Consider the following 27,179-nt stretch of genomic DNA (forward strand, 5'->3'; position numbering starts at 1 on the left):
CAGATAACTCGTTTTCTAGTTTCAGAGGTCCATAGATGGTGAGGAATTTTGCCCCAGGCTGGATCATACCCAGAGACTGACTGACACCTGGTTTAGATGATTAGGTGATAAGATGTGGAACATTGAGCTGACGGGATTTAGATGAGAGTTTGGACTTTGAATGGATGCTGTCATTGAGATTTTTGGGGCTCTTGGAATTGGGTGATTGTATTTTACATGTGGGATGGACGTGAATCTTTGGAGAGACTATCATAGGCAGAATAATGGCTCCCCAAACACACCCACATCTTAATCTCTAGAACCTGTGAATGTTACCTTCCATGGCAGAAGGGACTTTGCAGGTGTGATTAACTTAAGGATATTGAGAGGGAGAGATTATCCTGGATTATCCTAGTGGGCCCAAAGTAATCATGAGTGAAAGAGAGATGCAGGACAATTAGTGTCAGAGTGATGCCACGTGAGCAATACTCAACTGACCATTGCTGGCTTTGAAGATGGAAGAGAGCTAAAAGTCAACGAACATGGGCAGTGTGCTGGTTTGAATCTATTACCCTCCACAAAAGCCATGTTCTTTAATGCAATCTTGTGGGGGCAGACTTATTGTGGGTGGGATCTTTTGATTAGGTTGTTTCCATGGAGATGTGACCTACCCAATTGTGGGTTAGACCTTTTGATTAGATTATTTCCCTGGAGGTGTGACCCTGCCTGTTCAGGGTGGGTCTTGATTAGTTTACTGGAGTCTTTAAGAGAGCTCAGGGGCTGACACAGATCCAGATGCTTGGAGATGCAGACAGAAAGACATTTGGAGTTACTGAGTTAAGAGCTGAAGCCCAGAGTTTAACCCAGAGAAGCTAAGAGAGGATCCCCAGATGCTTAGAGAGAAATGCCCTGAGAGAACAAGCAAGGATGCACAGGAGCTGACAGAGAGAAGCTAAGAGAGACAGAAGCCCAGAGACATTTTGGAGAAAGTTATTCTGAAACCAGAACCTGGGAGCAAAGGACCAGCAGACGCCAGCCATGTGCCTTCCCAAAGCTGACAGAGGATATCCAGACACCATTGGTCTTTCTTCAGTGAAGCTATCCTCTTGTTGATGCCTTAGTTTGGACACTTTTATGCCTTTAGAAGTGTAAATTTGTAACATAATAAACTCCCTTTATAAAAGCCAATCCATTTCAGATATTTTGCATAATGGCAACATTAGAAAACTGGAACAGGCAGCCTCAAGAAGCTAGAAAAGAAAGGAAGCAAGTTTCACAACTAGAACTTCCATAAAGTAATGCAGACCTGACACACCTTGATTTTAGCTTAGTGAGAGTCATTTCAGATTTCTGACATCAAGAACTATAAAATAATATATTTGTGTTGTTTTAAGCCACTGAGTTTGTGGTATGTTGTCACAGTAGCAACGGGAAACTACCTCAAGTTCATACACTGAGTTTATTTTGATTATTGTATCTTTCAGTTTTAAAATTTCTGTGCCTGTTACTGCTGGAGGGGGGGTGCGGAATTCTGGGCTTCACATGTTGGGAAAAGGAGGGGCTCCATAGCAGCCATAGTGCGTGAAGGTCCTGACTTCTCTACTTCCTGAAACCACCCCGGAAGTGTGGTCGTGATCCCTTGCTGCATGAGGGTGTCAGTTCTCCACGTGACCTTTGCTTCCATGGGTGCGGAGGTCCACAGCTCTTTTCTCTTTGGCTGGAATAGAACAGATATTTTCTAAAAGTTTTTTTGTCTGGCTAGACTTCTCCTTTCCTCTTCTTTTGGCTAGGGAGAGCAGTTTTTGTTGGGGCTTTTTTTTTGGCCTGTGCCTACTGGTGGTTCTGGGGTGTTGGCTTCTTTAGTTCAAAGTCTGAGATAAATGAGGCAAAAGGAAAACCCGCAGAACTCCCTCCTGTGTAGTTGCTCAGGTTCTTAGATCCCTATTGAATCCGTTTCTTCTCTCCACTTTTCAGAGTCTTAGGTTTGTTTTACATATAAGGTGCAGGTTTTTTAGTGGTACGTAGCAGGAGGGATAGGGAAAAACATGTCCTGGAAGTGGAAATCTCTCCACAATTTTTTAATGTTGGCAGCTAATGAAAAAGGAAAAAACATTTTGGGATGGGGTATCAAAGAAAAGAAATCTGTATGCCTTATTTGACCCGAGGGCTGACTGACGGTTTGTGATTTCTATACTAACAGAAGGACACGGAGGGAAAGGAGACACTGACTTGTGTAGGGGGACGGCTGCATGTGGGACGCCTGGTGGGAAAGGAGGGGAGGGGCGATAGAGAGCTTGGGAACTTGGGGCTCTGTGGGGCAGTGCCTGGTAGTCAGGCACTTCCAAAACACAGGCCACAGCCGGTCTCCAGAGTGGGTGCCCCTGGTTCCCTGCAGACCTGTTAGTACTTGGAAACTCCTCGTGTTGAAGTTTGCTGGAGGTACTGCTTTGGAAATGTCTTTTAAATTACCTACTTACAAGAAGAATGTGTTTCTGATTATAAAATTAATACAGTTTCATGTTGGAAAATTAGGATAAGTTGGATATGGTATGTTTCCATTCAGTCTGTTCGTCTGTGCCAAAAAAATTGTGGCTTTTCTTTATGTACAGTTTTAACTATCTTTTCTCACTTTAATTGTGCTATAATTGAATTTCCCTGTTGAATATTTGGGAAAACATTTTTTTTATTAAGCTCCATTGTAGTCTATTATTGGAAAGTTAGCAAAAATTCTTCTATTGTTGAATATTTTGTTGTTTATAATTTCTCACTAACATAAATCGTGCTGTGATGAGTTTGTAAGACATGTTTGACCACATGTCTTATTATTTCCTGAGGATAAATTCCTAGAAGCAGGATTACTTTAACAAAGGGTATTTAGGGCTCTTGATTTATATCATCAAATTATTCTCAAGAAAGACTATCATTTACATTCTCACCAGCAATGTTGGAAAATTCCTGCCTCACTGCAGTCTTGTAGGTATTGAGTATCATCATTTTCAAAATCTTTGAAAATTTGAAGGCAAAAATAAAAGATATTTAATTGTTAACTAATTTGCATTTATTTTATTACTAATAGCATTGAACATATTTTTCTTTTTTGCCTTTTCTATTCTTCTGATAACTGCTTTTTGCTATTTGCTCATTTTCCTATTGTAATATAATAATATATTCTTAATTGTCTGTTAGATATTACAAGATGTTACAATTTTCTAGTTTTTTGTGCCTTTTAATTTCATATATGATGAAAATTGACACAGAACAGTTTACAATGTCAAATTTACTATTCTTTTGTTTCCTACCAAGCTTTTGTGCTTAGAAGCTCCTTCCTTACCTGTCCATTTATTTATTGCTGCATGACAAATGACCCCAAAAACTTATTGGCTTAAAACAATAACCATTTTATTATATCTTATGATTTTTGTAAGTTAGGGATTGGGGCAGGGCTCAGCTGGGTGATTTTCCTGTTCCACATGGTGCTGACAGAAGTCATTCAGCTGGTGGATGGGCTGGCTTAGGGGGTCCACATGTCTGGATCCTTCATGGGGACCCAGCAGGGAGTGTCCACCGAGGGCTTACATGTGGTCTGACCAGCATGGCAGCCTCAGGGTAGATGGAATTCTTATGTGGATGCTCAGTGCTCCAAAAGTGAGTGTTCCAGCAAGCAAAGCAGGAGCCACAAGGCCTTTAATGACACAGCCTTGGAAGTCACATACTCTATTGGTCAGAGCAGTCTCAAGTCCCCCCAAATTCAAGTGGACTTCGTGGGAGCCATGGCAAAGAACTTGTGGTCACACGTGGTGTGGTCGTGTTTTAAAACTACCTGAAGATCAGTTATGTGTACAGTTGCATTTTCTTCTAGTTTGCTTATGCTGCTTCTTTTTAAACATTAAATCCTTAACCCATTTAGAACATAGTTTTATACAGTCTTAGAATGAGGTTAAATTTGCATATTTTCCTCCCAGTAGCTGATTTCAAGATAACATTTTGTTATTTGTTACTGATGGTTACTAACTTTTACAGATAACTAGGTCCTGTGTGATGGTTTTGTTAACAGAGGAAAAACACCCTTCACATTTCTCCTGACTTTATTAGCACTCTCCTCCTTAGGATGAAAGTTGGACTTGGCTTAGTTTAGAAGACTGACTTTGAGAAGCACCCACCATGCTGGCCTGGGTTTACCAGCAATCATCTGAGTGACTTGCTTTCTGGATGAGTCTCTCCTGGCTGGAAGGGCTCTGAGAATCTGGGCCTCATTATTGACCTAAATCAGAGGGTCTCCTATTTTTCAATTTCCTTTTCAAAATAGTAGGCTCTTCTGCTGCTGTAGAGCTGTGTGTCTTGGGCTGCTGCTCTGGGGTGTGTCTGGGTGGTTTCATTGTTGTAATTCTAATTGTAATAGTTCCTGGGGAAGATTGCTTCTTGAGAGGAAGCAACTTGAGGGCTTCTAATGGGAAAAGCATTGGTTCACTTTTATTAACGTACTTAGCTCAGCTAGACAAGGAAGGAAACTCTAGTTCCACAGCTTGTTTCCCCACAACCTCCGCCTCCGTCTCAAGGTCTCATCTAACCCTGACTCCACCCAATATTCCTCCTTCCCAGAGGGACCTCTGACCTGGCCTCCAGCTTCCTCACCCGCATTTCTACTTCCTCCTCTCTACCATGCAGAAATGCAGACCTAAGTCCTGTGTGGTAGCCCCTGTGAGCCTGTATTCTTCTGCTTAGTTGTCCATTTTAGTTAATAACTGCCAACACAGTTACTGCTGCTACCTACCCCCTTATGTACCTGATTCTATGCTGGCTTTACTACATTACCTTATTTAATTCCACCCAACTGTTTGGTGAGATAGTGACTATTATTCCCATTACAGAGATGAGTGAATGGTAGTTGCAGATATTAAATAATGTCTGAGCCGTATCATTAGTAAGTGGTGGTGGTAGTGGACAGGGGGCAGGGAATATAACCCCGGCAGTTTGCTTAAATTTTAAACACTGTGTGATCCTGCCTCTCTACTCTCATCTTAACCTCCAGTTTTTAACCCTGGATTGGTATTTCTATTTCTGTCTGGAAAAGGGCCACATGCAGTCGATACCATGGATCCCAGGTAAAGGATGTCTGCTTGAGGACATTCGATCCCTGTTTGGCAGGGGCCCGCATTTGAAACTCAGTTCTGCTGAAAGTTCACTTTCTGGATCCCTCTGCTGCCAGCCAACTCCTCTGCCAGGCAGGAGCCACATTCTCACAGATAATGCATAGGAGAAGGGACTGTGCTTTAGCACACCACCTAGACTTTTGAAAACTCCTGGCTGTTTTCTCAGGTGAGATTTCGGTGTAACTCAACTCTGCAGCTCCATGATGCACTTCTTTTTTCCCAGACTCTTCCAAGGAAATTTGCTTCTGTGGCCCAAACCCAGAACACACACCAGATCGATTTGGAGAGAGGCAGAGTCAGAGAAGGAAGAGATTTCGTAATGTGACCAGGGCTCCGTGTTCATCGCTGAGGAATCTGAACGTGAATTGCGTTCATCATGGGTGGAGGACCCAGCAGCTGGGGCTAGGCCAGCTGCTGTGGAGAGGGAGGACAGAGCAGGGAGGACGGCCCCGGGCCGGAGGAGGTAGGGAAATCGGGGAGGCTCCCTCAGGCAGTGCCCTTTGCTCCCTTTTGGCCTCTTCTGAGCATTCCAAGGTGGAGACCTGAGCTTTCAGCACCCGTGGTCCTGCCAGATCCCAGAGAGTGTGAATCTGGGCAGGATGGACCAACTGAATGAATGAGTGATCAGTGAAACTGCAACTTGATCACTAAATTTTAAGCTTCATATAAATCTTGGAGAAGGGAACTTAAAGTCTTACCTTCAGGATCAAACAGTTCCCTTACCTATTTTTCTTTTTAAAAAGAACTGTTTTTTTTTTCCACAAGGAACTAAAAGTTTTCAAGTTTTTTTTTTCCCCTCAAAAGAACCTTTATAAATCAGAGTCTCCAGTGAAGTTGTGAATTGTGTTTCTTGTCCATGAAAAATGTGTTGTGTTCTCCAGAGGGAGGCATTGGCCAATTCAGTAATAGGGATTGAAATCAAGGCCAAATATCATTTCAGTCTTGACATTTATCTGGAACCAGGATGTGTGTACCATCGAACCAGGTGACTGAACGTTACAAGAAGATTTTGTTTTCTTTGCATTGATGATCCTACTTTAATGTTTTGCTTGCTAGAAGTTTTGTTGGGGACTTGCTTCTGTTGCAGCCCACTGGGATAATGACTGCAAAGCCCTCCTGGATTAATACGTTTGGAGGGGGCCTCATCACTGCAATCCCATTGCAGGTCCGAGTGAGCAGGATCCTTGTCTTAAAATGGTTTGGTTTCCCAAAGCATAAAATTGGGATGATCTTTCTCATTCCCCTACTTAGAGAGGTCAATGGAGCCAAGCTTCTCTGTAGCAGACACTGTTGACTGCCTGCCAAGGAGCTACTTCCCCCTTTCTCCCTTGCTATCAAAACCCTGATTGTTGGTTACTCTCTTCCAAGGCATCATGTCCTTTTTTAGGAACTTGGCTTTAAACCAGCCTCAGCAGGTAAATCTTTATTGGTTGAGGACAATGATTCTCCCTGGCCCAGTGATTGTTTAAGCTTGTGTAGATTGTGCCAATTCTGGCCAGTGAGACACGGGGAAAGTCCAATGGAGGATCACAAGATGGGAACATTACTTTTCCTGTCTCTGAAGATTGTTGACAGCAAGTGACAATCTGGTCTACAGCAGATTTTGGACCTTGGGGCAAAGCCTCAGAGAAGCTGAGCTAGATCTATGATGATTCTGTGTCAACAAATTAGCCAACCCTGAAACTGTCCTACCTGCAGACTTAATGTTATGCAAAATAAATATCTTTATTTTTTAAGCCACTTCTAGTTAGATCTCCTTATATTTAATATCCAAACATCTTATACCATATTCTTTTGGAGAGGAGAAGGTGATGTTTGTTGTAAAGCCAAGGTAGAAAGCTCCTTCATCTATCACATAGGAAAAGAGATAGGAGGCAGCCATGTTTGACTCACAGTTCTGGTTTCTCTCTTTCCTAAGGAACCTTCTCTGCTAATACTCTTTCAAGACTAGGTATTGATAGAAAATTATTTCCAAAGTTTGAGCAGGTTCAAAGAATACATTCAAGATGTTGCAAGGAAGGGTTTTCTCCTGTCTAACAAGAGGCTGGACTCATTGTTGGAACTTTCCTGGGCACAAAGAAGAGATTCAAGCCAAGTGTGCATTAACTGTTTGTGGCTATGTCTGTGTGAACCTGATTTCAAGGTGTGACACTTGTCTTGCCAAGTTGAGATTAAGGTGAGGATCTGGCCAGAGATGGAGAGTGTGTGGTAGTGGGGTGGAGGTGCAGTGCAGGAGCTCTGTAGCCAGGTGTTGGGACATGCTGAGAAGCACATATCTGACACCAGTGAAAAATGGGAGCTGCCCGTGTTGGGGTTTCAAACATGAATAAATTCATTAATTTGACTAACATTAATTGAGCACCTGGTATATGTCAGGCACTGTGCAGGGTGCTTGAGAAAGAAGGAAACATGTTTTTCTGCCCACAAGGAACATCCAGCCAAGTGTACAGTCCTGCCTATAAGCAAACCCCTGTCTCCTGTCCCTCAGCCTCAATCTTGGTGCCCTTGATGGTTTGAACATTTCCTCCCACTCCTAAATTATAGCATCACTGGGGGTGTAAATGATGCATGCCAACTGCTCTTACACATAATCCCATGTGATTTCCTTGTTGTTGGGATTAAGAAATGTATTCATTTTACATCTGTGAATAGTTCTTGGGCACCTCGTATGAGCCAGATGGTGTGGGACATACTAAGGTGAATGACATATCCTGTACTTCCAGGAAACAACAGCCCAGTTGGGGCAATATAATTTGCACACTAAATATCAGAGCAAGCTACTAGGTGACAAGCAATATTTGAATGGCATAGACAGTGTTAGGAGTGTTTAATTCAATTCAACATATATGTTGAGCAATTCCAGGTGTTAAGCACTGAATTTGGTCCCTGGGACACAAGAATGAATATGAGATCAATTCCCTCCCCTTCAGGAGCTCACTGTGAAGTAATATTAGTAATATCAACTAACATTTATTAGGCACTAATTATTATTAAACACTTCTATGTGCTTTCTATGTAATAGTTCACTTACTCCTTAACTTAGCCCTTTGTGGTAGCTACTAATATGATCTTCATTTTATAGATGAGGCATCCAGCAGTTAAGTAACTGCAAAAATCAGTTAGTATGACAAGTAAGGATGAATGCAGAATCTCTCTCTCTCATCTATCTATCTAATCGATCTCACCTGAAATAAATCTAAATATGAAAAAAACTAGGATTTTTAGGCAAGAGTTGTGGTAACAAACGAATTGCTAGCACACTGACAGAACAGTGAGTGCCTTAAGTTGTCTACGCATTTCCCCAGCACTGCCTGGAACCACAGATCCCCAGTGACATCACTCCCAGGCAGTTGTGACTGACACTTCTGAAAACAGGGGATCTTAGGAGGAAAGAGAACTGTGGCAGAGCAGCAGCTTTCTTCAGTCCACATGCACTGAGCTGAGCTGAGGTTTATTGAGGACATTTGGTTCTGGGAAACCTAGAGTGAGAATCCCATGGAAAATTACAACTAAACAGGGGATAAATCTCCCTAATAATGCAATCTAATTAAGGCCATCAACAACAGCCAATGAACACCAGGAGGGCTGCTATGCATCCTACTCTTTGCTCAGTATCCTGGAGACCTGCAGTTACACTGGGAAGTTTTGGAGAAGGTGGTTCCTTGTCTGCATTATCTTCTCCTCCTAAGGGACCTAAACATCCCTTCTGGTAGGCAGGTCTTAAGTCATCTTTTCAAGATGGCACAATCCACTACCAGTCTTACCTTGGGGTGGCAGATGACACATTTGATAGGAGTTACAATTTGTCACCCACTAAGCTATGGGCAACTCTGGTTTCCTTAGATTTTAAGAACACATTTCTGCCCTGGGAACTGGGCTCCTAAACTCAAGATGATCTCCCAACCCCCATTCTCTACATTTTCTTTGTTCCTGGTACATTTCATTCCTCATTCAACTGAGAGGAACCAAATAGCCTCACCAAACTAACTCATCTAAATCTCTATTAGGGTTCTCCAGAAAAACAGAACCAACAGGAGATTATACACACACACACACACACACACACACATGTAATATTAAGAGAGTTATTATGGGTATTAGCTTATGTGATTGTGGGGACTGGCAAATCCAAATTCTGTAGAGCAGGCTGCAAGCTGGAAACTCTGATGAAGGTGATTTCCCTAGGAGAAGCTGGCTAGCTGCAATAAAGATAGAAATTCTTCTTTCTGACTCCTGAAATTCTCCCTTTGAGGACTTCAGTTGATAGAATGAGGAGATTATTCTCATTGCTGAAAGCAGTCTCCTCTGTTGATTGTAGATGTGATCAACCACAGAAGTAATCAACTTACTAATGACTTAAATTCATGAAATACTCTCACAGTAACAAGCAGGCCAGTGCTTGCTTGACCAAACAACAGGACACCGTATCCTAGCCAAGCTGACACATCAAATTAACCATCACAATATCCCTAGATATTTCTAGAATCTTCTAGTTAGGAGAAAATGCTCCTGAGCCTCCAGGAAGGAGCTGAGATGAGCAAATAGGAGAACCAGAAAGCAAGGGATAAATTTCTCTTAAAGCATTTGTTCATTCTTTCATCCAACAAATGTTTATTGAGGTCCTACTTTGTGTTAGGCTTTGAGTCACTAGAGACACCGTCATGAACATAGAAGAAGACTGTACTCTTTAGGGGTTTACCATCTAGGAAGGGAGACAGAGAAAGTGGCAAAAACACTGAATAATAAATTCAAATAAGTTCTGCAAAGGATAAAAGCTGGGTAATGTGAAAGAGACAAATGAGGGGGTTGGCCAACCTACTATGTTTTTGTGTTTACAGAAGGAAATAACATTTAAAGCAACACCTGAGGATCAAGGAATCATGAGAAGAACAGATGGAAAATCTTTCCAGGCAGAAGAAACACTTCACTTTGAGAACTTGCGGTAAGAACAGATTTGTACATTCAAGGAATTAAAAGGTCATGTGGCTAGAATATTGAGAGGAAGGAGATTAACGGGAAATAAGTTTGGAGAGGTGGGCAGGGGCCATAGGAAGGATTTTTGGTTTTATTCCAAGTGTAGCAGGAAGTCACAGGTAGGCAATGACTTCTACTTGAAACTACGTAATATCACTTCTAGAGTTAAGAAACACACTCTTGAATGGGGAGCATAAGGGAAGAGTGTTTAGTTTTCTTGGAAACCGTTGGACTTATAAAGATCAATGCCTGGTTATAAATTACATTGTATCAAGCATGAAATTTATAATTTCAGTATTAGCACTATTAATGTAATAAAATGGTTTTCTGAGAACTTGAAATTGCCAATGTGTTTTGAAGGGAAGTTCTTACTGGAGTGTTCCCATTTGTCAAAGCTGCTGTTATGCAAAACACCAGAAATGGGTTGGATTTTATAAAGGGGATTTATTAGACTACAAATTTATACTTCTAAAGGCATAAAAGTATCCAAACTAAGGCATCAACAAGAGGATACCTTCACTGAAGAAAGGCCAATGGCATCCAGATAACCTCTGTCAGCTGGGAAGGTATATGGCTGGCGTCTGCTGGTCCTTTGCTCCCAGGTTGTGTTTCAAAATGGCTTTCTCCAAAATGTCTCTGGGCATCTGTCTTAGCTCCTCTCTCTCAGCTCCTCTGCATCCTTTCTTCTCTCTTGCAGGAAATTTCCCTCTGAGTGTCTGGGGTCCTTTCTTAGCTTTTCTGGGGCAAACTTGGGCTTCATTTCTTAGCTTAGCATCTCCAAACATCCTTCTGTCCACATCTTCAAGCATCTCTGTGCATCCCTGTTGGCTCCCACTCCTGTCTCTCTTCCTGAGCCTCTTAAAGGATTCCAGTGATCTAGTTAAGACCTATCCTAAATGGGTGGGGCCACACCTCCGTGGAAATATTCAATCAAAAGACTTCACCCACAGTTGGGTGAGTCACATCTCCATGGAAACAACCTAATCAAAAAGCACTAATTAAAATACTAATAAGTCTGCCCCCACAAGATTGCATTAAAGAACATGGCTTTTCTGGGGGACATAATAGATCCAAACTGGCACAGGAGTAATTGTGAAACCTTTGGATATGACTTGATCCCCCACTGAACTTCCTCTAGTGATTCAGTCAGACCAAAGCATTGTCAAAATAAATAGTATTTGTTGAGCATTTATTCAATGGCCAACACTGTGATAGATGCTGTGGGGACTGCAGAGACATACAAATGGCCCTTGACCTCAAGGACTTTGAAAATATAGTAGGAATGGTAGAAAGAGTATGCCAGAACAATCCCATAAAAATCAAGGGCCAAAATGTGTATAAGGGGAATTTATAACTCCCTCTGTTTGGGGTTTCTAATTGACATATCACATGCAGAATTCAAACTGCTCAAGGGATGAGGATTTGGAGGAAGAGTTTGGGAAAGCAAACAGGTGAGAATGAATGCTGAGATTCCCCTCACATGGTGTTTTTCCTTCCCAAAGAATAATTCCAGACACCTGGAATAAAATAGCCAACTCCTTACCCACTCTATCCTTTTATCAGTGGCAGCAAATTTGTGCAAATATTGAGAGCCCTGCCTGTCAAAGCAATTTCCCCAAACACTGAGAGCCCATGGGAGCAATCACTTCAGTTTTCTTGTAGGACTGGTGGCCCAGCACCTGTCCCCAATGCCATACTGCACTTTTCTGATATCAAGCATGGATTAGGAGAAAGGGCACAGTTGTCTAAGAGTTTGTGTAGAGAAAACTCAGGTGTTCAGGTCTACTGACTTGGAATTTAAATGCCCTGAGATTGTGTCATAGGTTGGCATGGCCAGGTCCTGAGTCTGTTCTTGTCATCTTGAGCAAGACACTTGATCTAATTTTATTCAAATGAATAGGCTAGACTTGAACTCCGTCCAATGATGTCCCACCCCAAATAATTGACCCCCATTTTCTTGGAAGCAAGGGGCCTTAGCTCCCCCTGGTGGAGTGCCATTTTGCACAATAAAATAGGGCCCATGGGAAGATCCCCACTGATCTGTTTAAAGGCTACTGATGGTTCAGTCATGCACTCAATTAAAGGAAAGTCCAGTGGTGTGTCTCAAAATATGGTCATCCCCAAAACTCTTTCCCTACATCAGCCAAGCAAAACATAGTTTCTTACATTTTAATTTGTTCTGGTTTTCATTAGAATGGGCACTGGGATGGCCAATATTGTAGGGAACATCAGAATCAGGAGAGGGATTGATGGACTAGGAGAAGGCCCCTGTTTTATTCACTCATGATTAGGTTCTTCATTCCACATGCATGGTTATTATGCATCTTACTGCTGCCTCAGACACTGGCCTTTGAGATCTTAGGGGTCCACATAGCCAATAGATAGGACAGGATGACTACTTAAGATGCTGTCTCAGATCAGCTTCATCCATCCTGGGGTTCAGGGTTTGAGTCAGTGTTGTGAGGTGTGTTTTGAACTATTTGCCTTTTAGTATGTTGCAAACACCATTCCAAAGAGGGGGACCTTTTGCTTTACATTGGGGTTCCCCTCAATCCCTTAGCAGGCCACTGGCTATCCCAGGCAGTGCAACGCCTTCTCCGCTGACTTCCTGCTCCAGTGCAGCTTCATCCAAAGGCTGTCACGTGGCTTCTTCCCTCTCCCAGTCATGGAGCAGAACACTCAGATGACACTTGTCACCAAGGAGTTGAAGGCAGTTTGTTGTGATCCAAGTTTTATGAGGGGTTAGACTTATCTTTGTATCTGCATTCCTTCACTTACTAGTTGTGTGATGTTAAAGAGGTTAACTTGTTTGAACCAGTTTCCTTGTCAATAAAACTAATTTAGTGTCTCTTTATGGGTTGTTGAAGAGAATCAAATATGTGAAAGGGCTGTGTTAGGTACGAGGTGATACAGATGTGAATTCGTCCTCTTGGACAGATGTCATGGTCGCCTTCCTCAACTCAGCTGTCACCACTCCCTCTAAATGGAGGTACAAGGTCTAAAGATCCATGGTTTCTCGTGTTACTGATTTATTGTTATAGGCATAGGGCCTAGGGCTTAGAACTTTACAAGGGCCCGTTAAGATAGTTGAAATGTGGAAAAAATGTAAACATGAAACGTGAAAAAACCCTGCAAAAAAAAAAAAAAGGAAATGAATATTTTAGTAAATGTTCATTTTAGTAAACAAAAATGTTTCTTTTCAATTAGTTAGCTAAAGCATTACTGAACTCTTACCACTGGCTATCGATTTGTTTTTAATGTGCTCTGTGGGTGCATCTTAATACACTTGACATGATGAAGGATAAGACCTCCAAAAGAAGGACTGCTTAGAACCTGTGAGATATTCGGGGAGCCCTGTCTATGTATATATGGGGAATGTGAACCAGGAACAAAGGCCTTTTCTTGTTTTATATTTTAAACCCACAATACTCATGCCTATCTCTTAGTCTAGCAGCTTACCTATTTTTAACTAGATCATGAAATGCTCTTTTTCTTGCTCCTTTTCCTTCCTCTGGTTTCCTGCAAATTATCCATCTACATTAAAGAGGATGAACTGACTCCAGTTTTACTCAACTCCAAGATCAGATATGCCTACACTCACTATGTTTTGAGGAATTTTTATGCTTCAGGATGGTCACCTCCTGTTCCCTTCACCCCACCACTCCTCGGCCTCTTGTCTCTCTGTTTCTGTGGTCTGTGGTATCCATGGGGCTCTGGTTATTTGTGGGTATTTATGAAATTGTGAGGAGGCTGTTTGGTCAGGTGAGCCCGTGCTGGAGCCACAAGGCTTCATGAAAACAAGTGGGGATCAAGCTGGGCTCCCTTCCTGCTTTTGCCACTTGGCTGCCTGCCCCTGCTCAAGCCCTTTCCCTTTCTGCTCTTCAGTTGGCTTATCTGTGTAATGAGATGTGTAGCATCTGTGAGAGTAGATGATCCATAAGATCCAGCTTTCACATCCTGTGCTTCTGATTGCACGTCCCAGTGACTTGGGTATATAAACACATGTCGTAGCCACGCAGTAGGGAGGCAGATCCATAATTTCCTCAGTAGAAGGGGTCATGCTTAAACTGAACTTGGCTGGTTCCTTTCTTACAAGTTGTTGGAACTTTTGTTTTCAATTTTGGAAAGTGAGCTGATGGATTTGCCCGATGAAGTGTTGCATAAATTATGATTAAAAACCAAAAAAAAAAGCAATGAAGCACTTTCACCTGAGGAACGTAACCCACTTGATATTTATTTTTCCCGCATTAATCATCCCACTTTTGCCACGAGGCTATCTGAGATGGTGGATGAAGGCAGAAGGAAGTACTGCGTTACCAGACTCTGTGGGTTTCTAGCTGGTGCCATTAGCTGTGCTCTGCCTTGCTAACAGAACCCTGATTTGGTTCAGGTATTGAGGAGTTATATTCCTCATGGGATGGCAGATCTCTCCCTACCCTAGCCCTACAAGGTGGATTAGATAATCCAGTCACAGCACTTTCATTCTTCTTGCCTGTCATTTTGTGCTGTAACTCCATCCAATGAGCTGGGAGGGAAATCTGCTGGGATGGAGGAACCTACTAGGAAAGTTTTTCTTGCTATTTAAAACAGATGCAGCGTAGAAATGTTCCCTTTTTTCTTCCCTCCGGATGTCATTATGTGAGTATGTGATGTCTGAAACTATAGCAGCTTGTCTTGATACCATAAGAACAAATGCCTACAAGCTGAGGATGGCAGAGAGAGAAAATGGAAAGTATTTAGGTCCTGATGACATTTTTTAAGCAGCTCATTGAAGTAACTCTGGAACTTCTCTATCCTGGAGCTCTTATTGTATGAGATGATAATTTGCCCTTGTTGTTCAGGCCACTTTTATATGGGTTGGCCATTGTTAAAGCATGCAGACAGCTAAATGAATTTGGCTCTTGGGCAAACATCTGGCTCACACATTTCCCTTCCTTCTTGGAGAGGATTGGGAGAAGGTATTGCAAAGGTATCACAAAAGCAAGGGAAGCTTCACAGTGCATGTCTCCTACTGGAGCTTTTCTAACCAGTCTGCGAGGTAGAGCAGAGAAAAGTGAAAGTAAATCCCCTACAGGATTGGGGGCAAAGCCTAAAGGAGTCACCAAAAAGCTGAAATTTTATTTGAGTTCTTATGTTTTAACTAAACAATTCTAGTAAAATTTTCATTCTATTTCCTAAAATATCTTTTTCTTAAAATAAAACTTATCTTTTACCTCTTTAATAGTTAAATTATTTAACTTTTACCCTGCAAATTTTCAATTAAAATTGATGCTATGCCAACCCCTGGCAATGTTTGTGCCCCATATGAAGCCAGCAAACCAAACATCTGCTTATAGAAGGAGTTTGCAGAGAGAACTTGCAAAGACCCAAGAGATTATTGCTGCAAACATGGAAGGACTCAAAGCAAGAGGAAACAACTTCTGTAGATGTAGCAACTTTGCCCTCTGAATCATCAGGCTGGAAATTTCAAGCAAGCATGGTGACAAGCCAAGCACAGGCCACATTCCTGCCACAGGTGAGGTCTGTAAAGGTGAATTCCCAGGCTTTGTAGGTGACTCTTGCAAGGGTCAGGTCATCATTCCCCAGGCCATTCCTCAGTGCCAGGGACAGTATCTCCCTGCTACCAGTGCTTCACTAATCCTGGCAAGCTGTAGTTTCAGTTAGATGGAAGAGGGTAATTTAGTGACCTTATTTTGGTTAAGTTCCTCTTGTATTACTGTGCTCACCTACATGGGCTTTTTATTGTTGTTGAAGCCTGAACTCTCCATTTATAAGAGCCCCCTAGAATATAAGCTCAAGGAAGCCAGGAACTTTGCCTGTCCTATTTCTCACTGAATCTTCAGAACCTAGAACTCTGTTTGGATATTGTATGTGCTTTATACATATTTTTTTAATGATTCACTTTGAAAATATTGAATTAGAGTAACTTTGAAGGCCATGCTACAGTAGGAGAAATGAAAGCACTTTGAGGACAAATAGAGTGTAAAAAGAGTTCAGATGATAGGAATGGAGAGGAACAATGAGGATGGGGCCCTGGAAACCAGGAGCAGGTATCAGGAAGTTGTCCAAGGAAGACGCTGTTGGAAGGAGGTAGGCATGTGTACTTAAGGATGGCCCATTGCAAGAGACATTGCTCAAGCTCTCATGAGCCATGTGGGAAGCCAAGGTCATCTTTACTCATATAAAACCTCCTAGGTGATGTTCTTGTGGGCGCTGGAGAGAACTGTGCTCCATCCCCTTAACACCTCACCCAGAGCCTGGTGACACTACTTTGCATGGTCCCTGTTCAATGACCTCATCTGCCTTCCAATCCCAGCAAATTTCAGGACACCTGTCAACTCCAAAGGGGCTTGGGTGGGGGGAGGAAATGTCCACATCGGGTGAAGAGGGTGTGGGAGGTTCTTAATTATTCCTGGCTGGAGGGGAGGTGTGAGGTAGGGCTGAACTGTACAAGCTTGAGACAGCTAAGCTGGCACAGTGGTGAAAGCTAAGCTCATTTGAGAAACTGTTCACAAGGCCCTTTGTCCAAGCACATGGTAAGAGGAAACAACCATGTAAGTAGCTGGGCAGAACCAGGTACCCCAGCCTCCCTGTCACCTGGCTTTCTGAGTGGTTAGTTCTCCTGCTCTGTCTTTAGCAGCAACAACCTGGCATCTCTCTTTCTGAGTGGTTATACTTCTTGAGTTTTCGGGTTCTGGTCCATCTGCTCCCTCATGTTCCCAGTCTCTCAAATTAGAGTAACCAAGAGAGGGAAAAAGTAAGTGAAAGGATTCTCAGCCAATTATCCTTACCAAGATTATCAATGCATTAGGTGCAGTGGTTGGACACACAGGCTCTGGGGTCAGCCTGCCTGGGTTGGACTCCTTGTTATGGCTTTTACTAGCAGCCTAACTCTGTATAATTCACTTAACAGTTGCATACTTCAGAGTTTTCCTCTATAAAAGAGATTAATAATAGAACCACGTGGGCTGTTCCGAGGATTACAATGGATTATGTATATAAGGCCATTGAGTGCCATGCCTGGCATGTAATCAGTGATCAATAAATATTAACTATTTTTATTTTTGCCTAAATTGATAAACATCTTCACCTCCTTACAGGTTGAGTGTGTTTGTGACATTTTGAAGTGCAACTGAGAGTGACATTTTGAAGAGGAGCTACAGCTAAGAGGGGCACTTTGAAGAAAGCACAGAAGCTGAGAGAATAGCTGCAGATGAGAGACAGTTTGAAAACAGCCATTGAAAGCAGACTCTTGCTCCAGAGAAGCTAAGAGAGGACAAACACCCCAAGAGCAACTAAGAGTGACATTTTTGAGGAACTGTGGCTTAGAGAGGAACATCCTGGGAGAAAGCCATTTTGAAACCAGAACTTGGAGCAGATGCTAGCCGTGTGCCTTCCCAGGTAACAAAGGTTTTCCAGATGCCATTGGCCATCCTCCAGTGAAGGTACCTAATTGCTGATGACTTACCTTGGACACTTCATGGCCTTAAGGCTGTAACTTTGTAACCAAATAAACTCCCTTTATCAAAGCCAATCCATTTCTGGTGTTTTGCATTGCAGCAGCATTAGCAAACTAGAACAGAATGGTAGGGGGCAGAAAAGATTTTCCGTTTTATTTTTTGCTAAGTTATTTGATCAATTAAAGAAAATAATTGCCACTATTTATTGAGGACCAGCATTTCACATACTGCAGTGGTTTTAAAGCATGTCCTCAGGAAAGGATGGAGTCTAATTCTGCTCCCCTTGAAGAGGAGTAGTAACTTGCTTCTATCGGATAGAAGGCGGCAGAAGTGATGCTGGGTGACCTCCTAGGCCAGGATGGAAAAGGTGATGCAGTTTCACCTGTTTCTCTCTGTCAGGATATGCAACTTTGGAGCCTGGGGCCACCATGTAACAAACCCAGTGACCATGAGGGGCCATGCTGGAGGATCATGTGGTGGGCCCAGCAGAGATGGAGGGAGATGTCTAAGGGTCCTGGCTGGTCCAACTCACTTCTGTTTGAGTCTTCCCAGCTGAGGCACCAGACTTGTGAATGAAGAAGCCTTCAAAACAACACCATCAACTGAGTGCAATCTCATGTAAGACCTAGAGTCAGAATAGCCCAAATGAGCCGCTGCTAAATTCCTGACCCATGGAAACCATGAGGGCAAATAAATGATTAATGATGTATTAAGCCCCTAGATTTTGAGTGATTTGTTATACACTGATAGATAACAAATACATATTATCAATTATCAACTAATAAATCTATAAGAGAGGTATTATCTTCTCAGTTTTACAAATGAGGAAACTAAGGTTGAGAAAGCTTAAGAAACACACTCCATATGACAGTAGGAAGATGTGGAACTAGGATTCAGATGTGCACATGTGTGATGCCAGAGTCCATGATCTCCGCTGCACCATGAGGCTGCCCCACTCAATGCTGCAGGAGGTTGAGAAAATGGGTAAACATGCATTTTCCTGCATCTGTCCTACAAGCCTCTCAATATTCTAGGTTTCAACTCACGATCGCTTTGTTCTTAGAAGATCACTAAAAACACTCTTGGCTCATTGTAAGTAACTGGCAAAACCAGCCTGTGAAGTAAATTACTGGAAGGCTCTCAGTGTCACACAGCTCCTGAGGAACAGCGTTCTGTTTCGCGTGAAGCTTCAGAGCAGGGCTGCAAGTGGGAGAGTTCGGCCAGCAGACTCGGAGGCCCAGGGTGCCCTGGCGAGGCCCGGAGAAGGCTGGGAAGCCCCCAGCTTAGGGCAGGCAAGGAGGAGCCATCTGCTGTGTGGTGGAAAATGGCGGAGGAAGACGAACAAACAAGTCAGAGGAGTAGAACAGCTGAGAAGGAAATGAGACGTGGCACGATGTAACAGTTCTGAAGAGCAAGGAGAAAAACATTCATGGTGGGGACTGATGAATGATCCTTAGAGATAAACAACACAGGGCCCTCCTGCTGCTGCTGGGGGAGGCAGTTAGTCTGAATTAGCCCCCAAAAGATTTACGTGCCATGGCTGCTTTAGCATTACTCTCCTGACCTCTACACCGCTGTACTTTAAAATGTGGGCATAAATGTTGCTGAGACACAGTATCTGTTCCATGGATTTTAATTTTTATTATATTACCATATATACAACCTAACATTTCCCCTTTTAACCATGTTCAGATATATAGTTCAGTGCTGGTAATTAAGTTCACAATGTTATGCCATTATTACCACCATCCATTACCAAAACATTTCCATCGTTCCAAATAGGAATCCTGTACATTCCAAGCCTTAACTTCCCATTCCTTTCCCACCCTGCCTGGCCTCATCTGTAATTCAGCCTGTACAGAGCAGCCAAAGGATCAGATATCAGCATTCACTGCTTAGAAGTCCTCCGATGGCTTCCAGTAGCCCCAGAGTACCGAGAATAGGAACAGATGAGCGTAGCCTGCAAGGACCGTGAACTGCCCTGCCCCTGCCCCGACCTCGTCCCGCTCCACGGACCCCTGCCCCTCTGCGCTCCAGGGATTCTGGTCTCTTTCTCTTTCTCAAATAGAATCAGGTTTATTCCAGCCTTAAGCCTCTGCATTTGCTCTTCTCTCTTCTGGTGGAAATACTGACCGCCGACTCCTCTTCTGTGCAGACTTCAGTCTAATGGTTACCTCCCTCAGAGAACCTGCCCCGGAGCAACAACCTGGAACAGCCTCCTACCAACTACTAGTCACAACCCCATCACTCTCTGCTTTATCCCATTTTATTTTTTGTACTATTACTCTCTGTATTTATCTTCTGTGTTTATTTGTTTACTGTCTGTTTCTTCGTTAGAATAGAAGCTTTGTGAAAGCAGGGATTTTGCCTGTCCTCTTCACTGCTGTGTCCTCAGTTTCTAAGAGTGTTTGGCACTTTTTAGGGGATCAATGGCTTATATGCTGAATGAATGAGAGAACGAACAAATGAATACACAGCAGAATATGCAGCTGCTTATACGGGTGTTTTGAAGGATGGCTAGAAGGCCTTTCTCCCCACTCAATCTTCCCGTTTTGTCTCCTGTTAATGCCTAAACTTCTGTTTTTAATGAACATCAACTGATTTCTGCTTCTGGTTATGATTTAGCTGTATTAGACTAAACTTCATGCCCAAAACACATATAATATCTGGATAAAATATGTAAAGCAATCTTTATCTCCTGTTTAGGATCCTCTCTACAACCTGAATCTGAAGATTCATGTTTTTAAAAAACATCAATTCCAGAAAAATTTTAGGCCATTATCTATTTTAGATAATGCCTTTCCCCATTCTCTCTATCCTCTCTCTTATTAAATGTATGCTGACCCTTCCCATTCTAATCCTTAAATCGTTTTCCTTCTCTTGCATATTTATCTCTCTCTGCTGAATTCTGGATACTTCCTTCAGCTCAACCTTGGTTCACTAATTAGCCCCTTAGATGTGTTTAATCTTCTCTAACGTACCTTTAAATTCAATCACACTATTTTTTCACTACTTGAAGTTCATTTTTTCTCCAAAATAGCCTGTTTTTTTAATAGTTACCTGATTTTCTGATGTTTTAAATTTTATTTTTAATAAAAAATATATTTAAGATACATTTTATAATTTAATCAATGATCACACTATCTCAGCTCTTGGGAGTCTAATCTAGCTGTTTTTGTTTTTGCTGATCATCACTCATGGTGGCTTTTTATTTAGGTTTTAAGTATTTTTCCATTTTGAGTTCATGTTCAACTAGTCTTTTTCTATGGGATTTCTGTGGAGCCTGTTTTGAGGTTCTGTCCTTCCAGTTATGATTTGTATTTGTATGTGTGCTGAAAGTATGAGTGTGTTACCAATCTAGGGCCATTTTATGTTAATTTCTTATCTTGGAGTTTCTGAGACTATATAGATAGTGTAAATATGAACCCAAAATCCACATAAAGGTGGGTTGGGGTGACAAATTCTCAGAGGAGAATTTTTTTCCGAGTCCTGGATGATATGTGCAAGTTTTTTTTTTTTTAATGTCTCCCTTTGTTGGTGGGCAGATTTTTTTCTTTTTTATCATTACCGAAAATAGCATTTTAATGTTCTAGGATTTATGCAGGGTTCTTGGATTCAGTTCTCCACTTTGTGCAGTCCTAGGAATTATCTCCTGTTTTTATGTTTTTGTTTTTTGTTTGTTTTTTGTTTTTAATGATTAAAGCTAATGGCAGTTATCGTTGAGCACACTCTTGGAAAATTCCCTTATTTGCATATAGGGTCAGCTATACATTTGAGAGAATTGCTATATTTGATTCAACGATTTCATGTGTCTTATGTTTGGAAGGTTTGTGTATTACCTAGTACACCATTTTCAGAAATGAAAGTCACACACTCTTAAGTAACCTATGTATTAATGTTTTCTGTCTTATGTCTTGACTTACCAACTATTGATAATAATCTTACTCTTTAGAGACCTTTATAATGCAGCAATCCTTTCATATCACTCTCTCATAGGAATCATTGTCTTCCTTTTTCACAAAAAAGGCAGCTGAACTCAGAGTTAAGTAACTTGTCTAATAATAACTATCATTTCTTTACACCTGCTTTGTATTAGACACTATAAATATATTATAGCAAATGTTGCAACAGACTCATGCAATAGGTCTTGTCCTTCTGTGTCTTACAGTTGAGAAAGCTCAGTGTCTGAGTGCTTATATAACTGGTTTAACATCATGTGCCCTGCACACCCAAGTCTATCTGATTCCAGAGACTGTTCTCTTTCCAGTGCTGTCTCTATTTATTCCATTTTGCATGCTGCTCTCCTAGATGTGGGCTCAATGAGGACAGATACCATGACTTAGATTTTGTCTCACTCATTTTAGTACGAATATTTTCTTAGTTCTTAACTAACAGATGTTACATGGCTTATTGGTTAGTCGCAGGTAGGTATCATGTTTTTACACTTACAGTTAAATCTGGGGGTAAAAGCTCTTTGGGAGACTTAAATGACCCCAGACACTGCCATTTAGTGTTGTTGGCTACTTAAGGTGTAGAAATCTTGCCCAGGGTTTGCCAACTAGCCTCCCAAGCTGTGGTTTTTAATCTTTTTCTTTTTGAGCTTTGAATTTATTTTTCAAATGATGTTTTACCTAGAACCCTAATATAGATCAGATAAATCAGAGACACGATGGCCCTTTCTGAGAGGTACATATATACAGGCCTACCATTACAGTTAACTTTTGGAAAAATTAGTCACTTCCCCAGAAAGCAAGTAAAATAAGCAAACAAGTAAAAATTAATAAAAACCATTGGTTTCCACAAATAAATCCAACTGTCTGTGAAAATTGTCCCTGATTCTTAGTTTCTATGTTCCACCGTTATATCCACATAATTATGTGAGCCTGAGTTCTTTAAAAACTGATTCTGTAAGAAGGAAAAAGAAATTGCCTGGGCATTGAACCTGATATGCTGAACCAGCTCTCTTCAATTCAGTCCAACATTCCTAATCTGTCAGTCTCAATGAACCAACATAGCGTCCATTAGCCAGAGTGAGGGGTAGGGAATTTGAGACTTCAGAAGAAATGTCTCCCTTTCAATAGGTCACTTTGTACCATTAAGGGGAATGCATCCTTCTCTGCCAATTTGGATACTTCCATGTGAAAGTTCTGAGAGGCCCTGATCCCAATCAGTCTACATCCAGGGGTTTGGGCTCTAAAACCAGGGGTTTTTCCATTATACAACAAAATCATTCCTAGGTCAATGGCTACTCCATCATAAGGGCTTTCCTTTTCTCCTCAGCCTCATTGAAAAAATTCATTTTTTTTCAGGTGAGACCCAAGTCAAGTCTCACTTTCTGTTCTAGTTTGCTAATGCTGCCAGAATGCAAAACACCAGAAATGGATTAGCTTTTATAAAAGGGGGTTTATTTGGTTACAAAGTTACAGGCTTAAGGCCATGAAATGTCCATCAACAAAGGGTACCTTCACTGGAGGATGGCCAATGGTGTCTGGAAAACCTCTGTTAGCTGGGAAGGCACATGGCTGGTGTCTGCTCCAAAGTTCTGGGTTCAAAATGGCTTTCTCCCAGGACATTCCTCTCTAGGCTGCAGTTCCTCAAAAATGTCACTCTTAGTTGCACTTGGGATATTTGTCCTCTCTCAGCTTCTCCGGAGCAAGAGTCTGCTTTCAACGGCCTTCTTCAATATGTCTCTCATCTGCAGCTCCTGTGCTTTCTTCAAAGTGTCCCTCTTGGCTGTAGCTCCTCTTTAAAACATCACTCACAGCTGCACTGTGTTCCTTCTGCTATGTCAGCTCATTTATATGGCTCCACTGATCAACCTAGACCCACCCCGAATGGGCGGAGCAACACCCCCATGGAACTTATCCAATCAGAGTCATCACCCACAACTGAATGGAGCGCATTCCAAAGAGGCACTCAAAGAATTATAATCTAATCAACACTGATAACATCTGCCCACACAAGATTACATCAAAGATAATGGCATTTGGGGGACAGAATATATTCAAACTGGCACACTTTCTTTCAGAAGCCACACTTGGTTGCCCCTGTTACCAAAGATTTTTCTGTTCTTTGAACTGAAAGCTGACACGCTATTAGAATTACACTCAAGAAATATATCTTAGATACTTTTATCTGTCTACCTCATTCCTTTAAAGGCTATATAGTATATCAGTAGCATAATTTGTTTCATTCTTCATTGATGGACCTTTATGTTGGCATTATATTTTGGTGGTACAAACCATGTTGTAGTGAATATTGTGCTACTTTTACCTTGGCATATTGATTCCAATGGAAATGTAGGGTGAATTCCTACTATTAAAGCTGCTCAGTTAAAGGGCATGCACATTACATGTTTTGGATAGCTATTATCCAATTGTAGGAAACGACTGTTTATGCATAACCTCATCAACACTGGGAGTCATAAATATTTAGATGGAATTTATTTTGTTTGCATGTGTTAGATTTCTCTTCCCAACTAAAAGGTAAGTATATAGCTAGTGAGACACAACAACGATATGTGTTTTTCTAAAGTCCTCTAGAGAAAGGACTTTCTAGGTGTTGTGACAATGAACAAGTTTCATCTCTCAGTCTCAGTTTTTTTTATTTGAAAAATGGGGTTAAAATACCTACCTCATAAAATTGTTGTAAGGATTAAATAAGACAATGTAGATAAAGGATCTAGTCCAATGCTTGGCCATGCTCAATAAATGGCAGGAACTTTCTCTTTGATTTCCCACAGTGCTGGGTGGATATGGCACAAAATGGAAACAAGGTGAGGAAAATGAGTTCCTCATAATCGTACCTAACACCTGCTGAGTGTCAACCACATTGCCCACTGTTCTAAGTTCTGTAAGTATTGGTTCATTTAACACTCACTACCACACTGTGGTGGTGCTATTGTCCTTATTTTATGCCAACTTACAAGCTAGTTACCGTTGGATCCAGGATGTAAGCCTATGCAGTCTGCCTCAGAACTTGTTTCCCTCAGGCTGACATGCTTCCTGTAGGACAGCCACCTTGCCAAGGCTGGTCCCACTTCCCCAGTCAGGCCTTTACTGTTCTCCCCTGGGCAGGCTATTACATTTATGAGCACCACCTAAACAAAAACACTGTGATTGAGCAGCCAGGGGAAAATGATAACCATGTTTACTTGAACAAAGTTAAACAAAAAATCACAATTATTATTTTTATTTATCCAAAGACTAAGCTGATATGTACTGCCTACTGTATAAGGCCCTACGCCTAAAGATAAAGCCCTATGTGGATCTCTGACAGCCAAAACTTTACACTAGGCCTAGTGTAAAGTATTAGAGATAATATACATAGGGTGTTGACAAAAGTACTTGGCATTGGCTCATTTGTCCACGCAACAACAGCCATTCATTGTACTCCTACTTATGCCCAGACTCTTCCAGGCACTGGGGGTACATGGAGTCTACAAATTTTTTGAGAATATGAAATTTTTAACTCTTTATTTTCATATAGAACATCCTGTGCTTATGACATTTCAACTTACTAACTTTCATGGATAACTTATGCACCTATTGCTGTTTATTCCATTGCACAGATAATGGGATCCTAACTTAGAGAGATTTATGGGACTCTCCATAGTTGTCCAAGATCTAGTCTCTTATTATACATTTTATGTACAATGAAAATAAGGAAGCCAAAATCAGAGCATCTTTTTTTCTTTTTAAAAGAGGTGGAAAAAAAAAGAAGAGTTACAACTGATACCATCAATATCTATAGTTTTCTCGGGAAATTTAAGTTTGTAAGGACATCTAATAAAGTTGACAATTTTTGAGCACGTTTTGTGGGGTAGGCATTGTTCTAAATGTATGAACTAATTTAATTCTCACAATGGGTAGATATTATTATGATTTCTGCCCTCCCCCAAGTCTTAGAGATGAGGAAACTGAAGCATAGAGACTCTGGTTACAGCCAGGTCACAGTTAATAAGTGGCAGAGTTGGGATTCATACCCACACATCAGTATGTACAGCCTATGCACATTGCTAATTTACTGAGCGTCACTATAAACGTATGAACAAATGTACTTATTAACAGCCTTTTGAAATCCAACTTTCTCCTTAATAGAGGAACTCCTGACTAGACACTAACTGCATATTGTGTTGGGTACCAAAGATGGAAATTGCTTGGTCATCATCACCCATGGAACACCTGCCGTTTTATTTAAGATTTCCTGATACACAGAGAACCTGAAGAAGAAAGAATGAGATCTCAGTGAGGAATCTACTTTTTAAAGGTTTTTGTTGACTATTGGCTGATTTAAAGATTGAATTTTTAAAACATTAATAGACAAAAAAGAGGAAAAACACTTTAAGATACCTGGAAGGGACTAGAAGTTGCTAAACTAATTAGCAACCTGGAAAGGAGAAAGGAGTCAAAGAAGAGAAAACGAAGATGTACACTGAGTAACCACAGATAATCTCTTTCTCTTTGGTGGGACAACGAAGGGGAGCAGGTACCCACATGATTCCAGGCTCCACAGCTTGAACCATGATGGAGAAGCTTTTTCTAATACTGACATTTCCAGATCCTACTGGACCTTAAATCTAATGACAGAAAGCTGCTAAAGAGCCGATGCAACTGCAACCAGCTAGTCAGCTTGTGAAACTCAAGGCAAAGCCAATCCTAGCTTGATGTCTTATGGTTTGCAGGACTTCTGACTTTAGGACTGGCTTTAGGTTCAATTTAAAACTCAGGCTTGGGAGAAGAGAAAATGTACTGAGCTGTGGTGAAACTAGTAAATCTAGTGAGAGAACACACTTGACCTAATTGTTTGTAGTTCTTTTTTTCATTCTTCAGGTCTTATCTCTATGCTTGTATCTTGTGAATAATCTAAATAATTAATTGCCCTATACTGTTATATGTATAATGGATTATGTTTTTTAAAATAATGGATTTTTTATTAAAAATATTAACTTCAGAGGTATTAATCATCAGCGTAAGAAGAATATACTTAAAAAAGATGACTTACCTAAAGAAATAACATCTAGCTATGATTAAGTACTTTCCCTACAAATCCTTAATCTGACTATTCTTAGTTCCTTCTTTCTCTCTGTCTCTCTATTTCCTTAAAGGAAGCCACTCATTAAGGAACTTTCTGAGACCATGCTGGAAAAATACAGCATGGATTTTTCAGACTGGTTCTATCACAAATTCAGAAATTCAAAAGTTGTGGACCTTGCTGATTGGTGAAGAGACACTAACCTTACCCATAGCTTGGCTACTGATTCACTGAGTGCTCAAGTACTTTCAGGACTTGCATTTTAGCTCCTCTGCTAGAGGAGGGATAACTGTGCCTGGCAGGAGCAGGAAGAGGTGGGTAGTCCAGGAAACTCTTTTCTGTCATTCTTGTGTCAAACTTTCCTCCCTGAGACAGAGACAGAAAAGGAAGTACCACTTCCACACTGTGTATGTCTGTATCAGCCACATGAAACCCCATGCTCTCATTCAGGGATTTCTCTATCAATCCAATCAATTCAACTTTCTAGGTCATGTATCAATACCCACTCTACCACTGTCCTCCCTGCAGAGTAGTTTTCCTTATCAGGAAATCCTGTGAACATTCCAGGTAACCCTTTGGAATC

General features: G+C 41.4%; 1 long non-coding RNA gene across 2 annotated transcripts in view; it reads left to right on the forward strand.

Annotated features, from left to right (window-relative positions):
- LOC119526378 overlaps window positions 1–26,763 on the forward strand; it is a 67,046-nt gene extending 40,283 nt beyond the window's left edge. The window contains exons 2-4 of one of the 2 annotated variants that reach the window (XR_005215170.1): window positions 9,968–10,071; window positions 24,306–24,415; window positions 26,670–26,763. This is a non-coding gene — a long non-coding RNA (uncharacterized LOC119526378). Of the gene's footprint in view, window positions 1–9,967; window positions 10,072–24,305; window positions 24,416–25,662; window positions 26,387–26,669 lie in introns of those variants that run through there. The other variant, XR_005215169.1, reaches the window with a different exon arrangement.
- Window positions 26,764–27,179: the final 416 nt, after the last annotated feature.

This window comes from Choloepus didactylus, chromosome 2 (genome assembly GCF_015220235.1).
Source record: "Choloepus didactylus isolate mChoDid1 chromosome 2, mChoDid1.pri, whole genome shotgun sequence".
Lineage (NCBI taxonomy): Eukaryota > Metazoa > Chordata > Mammalia > Pilosa > Megalonychidae > Choloepus > Choloepus didactylus.